The sequence below is a fragment of the Aplysia californica genome, unplaced genomic scaffold (genome assembly GCF_000002075.1).
Source record: "Aplysia californica isolate F4 #8 unplaced genomic scaffold, AplCal3.0 scaffold00446, whole genome shotgun sequence".
In the NCBI taxonomy this organism is placed as follows: Eukaryota; Metazoa; Mollusca; class Gastropoda; order Aplysiida; family Aplysiidae; genus Aplysia; species Aplysia californica.
In genome coordinates, this window is record NW_004797716.1 from 456,735 (window position 1) to 459,234 (window position 2,500).

The 2,500-nt window shown below is 39.8% G+C and overlaps 1 protein-coding gene across 4 annotated transcripts in view; it reads left to right on the forward strand.

The window, feature by feature from the left end:
* Window positions 1-2,500, forward strand: part of LOC101856910 — a 106,592-nt gene that overhangs the window by 63,416 nt on the left and 40,676 nt on the right. The gene's annotated exons all lie outside the window — the stretch shown is intronic.

Below are 2,500 nucleotides of genomic sequence, written 5' to 3' on the forward strand. Positions count from 1 at the left end.
AAGAAGAACAACAACAACAACAACAACAACAACAACAACAACAACAACAACAACAACAACAACAACAACAACAACAGCAACAACAACAACAGCAACAGCAACAACAACAACAGCAACAACAGCAACAGCAACAACAACAACAGCAACAACAACAACAATGTTGATTAATGAATTTTTTTAAAACCAACAACAACAAGTCTAGATCTAGATTTATACGTAAAGGAAAGTTAAAAGGGCAAGTGGACTTGAACATGCGCATATTATTATACAGAAGAGGCAGTGGTTAACCTTTGACTCGTGACCAGCTTCGTTTCCAAAATATGATCTTAAACAAAGGCACGTAATGTGGCTTGGTTTGACAAGCTGTACGAGGTACCGTGACAAATTCATGTATGTCGGTAAACAACTAATTATCTAGGAACTTTTTCAAGAGCACGAATAAAATCTAGGGAGCATGGTAATTTTGAGGTCGTTGAAAGTTACACTGATGATATTCACAGAGTGGGAAAGAGAGAGGGAGGGGAGAAAATAAGAGAGAGAGAGAAAAAGAAGGAGAGAGAGAGAGAGAGAGAGAGAGAGAGAGAGAGAGAGAGAAATCGTGGAGTGACTGAGAAAGATAATTTAGAACGGGAAGAGGAAAAAGTACTAGAAGATTGAAAAATTAAGTTGCAATGTTCGGTCAACTATCTACCTGAACTTCCCGCCAGGTTCAATGTAATGTGCCAGTTTGTGGTTGGAGAATAGCTGACGGGCTTGAACGACAACACGCAGGTGTTTAGGTTCAAACTTCAGTGCGTGTTCCAAAGGTATTTTTCTCGGCTTTCGTGATATAATATTCCATGTCACCCTATTGTTCTGTTCGGGGACCAAATGCAACGCCTTCGAGATTACCAATGTTGCGTCTGGTAGAGCAATGAAACTCAAGACCTTTAACAACGGCATAGGATGCTGATGTTTCATGTGTACAGGCATGCTGATTAAGTTTAGGACTACGTATATTATTATGTCGTGCAGTGAGACTTTAAGGAAGAAGGGAAAATGGGGTGACGATTCAACAGACTGAAATTGTGATGAAAAAATCGTAAATCATTAAAGAGAGAGAAAGAAAGAAAGACAGACAGAAAAAAATGAAGGGGTCATCGGAAGGAGATATAAAATGAAGAAATAAAAATAATAAATGATTTGTTTTGTACTGTAAAGACGTTAGTAAAAATTGGGTATTAATAGAAAAACAATTCTTGTTTAAGAGGAAGAAGTAAAGGAATCCCAAAATGGAAATGTAAAGATCTCAAATTTGACTCGAAAAAAGTCCCCTGGATTTGGCCTGTCATTTACACGTGTACGTGTTTTTTCGTCTTCTTTGCAGTTTTTTTTCGTTTTCTGTAAAGCCTTACCCCTTCCTGGGCGTTATGACGTCTGTGCACTCAAAACCTGATCCCCTCGTCAGCTTTGTTGACATGACGTTGGTGGTTGGTGTTCGATACTGTTGGGCCGAGATGAAATCCCCAAATGGAGTAGCATTATTTAACTCGGGTTTCTGAGAAGTACTCATTACTCTGAAGTTATGTGGCTCATCAAACCGGAGATTATGTCATATAAATAGCATTATTGTACTGAAAGGCGTTCACTTCACGAAACTCTATAACACCCTTCAAACTTCTAAGCCAAACCAAACCATGCTGTGCTGCACAATACCATGATTATCCATTATTTCCATATCATCAACGCAACACCATTTCAAACTCTTGTGGGGGGTATAAGAGAGAAAATACGAGAGATAAAACAAGAAAAAGAAAAGAAACTAAAGAGGAGAGAGAGAGAGAGAGAGAGAGAGAGAGAGAGAGAGAGAGAGAGAGAGAGAGAGAGAGAAGGGAGGGATAGGTCATGACTTTAAAAGAGTGCTCATTACCCTGTGTTGCTATAATGTGGTTAGTAATTAGTATCAATAGGTAGCAGCACGTCATCTCAAACGCAGATATTTTGTTTTCTTCTTTCTTTGTTAAAAGCCAGGTCTATACGCGCGCCATATCATAGGAAATTCGGCTAACGCTTTGTTTAGGTTTATGGATCAAGATTTTTCCTGCCTTCTCGACTAACTACTAACTGTATATCTCATATTTTCGTTTAGGCCATCATCGAAAGCCCGATGTCCGAGATACATGTGCCTGTAATCTCTTTTTTCATCTCTTAGTTTAGTTTCGTAACTGTAAGCTCCACTATTAATGCATTTGCATGTAGAGTAGCCCTTCCTAATCTGGCCGCTATCACCCACTAGCGGGCGATTTTACAGTTCTGGTGGACGATAGAAATCACCTGGATAGCGACAGGTGTTATTTGATACCCCGTTTGAACAAATGAGTAAGTGGACGGTACGAAGGCAGTAATGCGTCAAAACGGTGGCAAAAGTTGGCGCTGGCTATAAATAACCTGAGACCGACGCAGTAGCCTTACCGGATGTCTGTACTCACTTTAGCAACACTTACAGCCTCTTCCTGTTGGT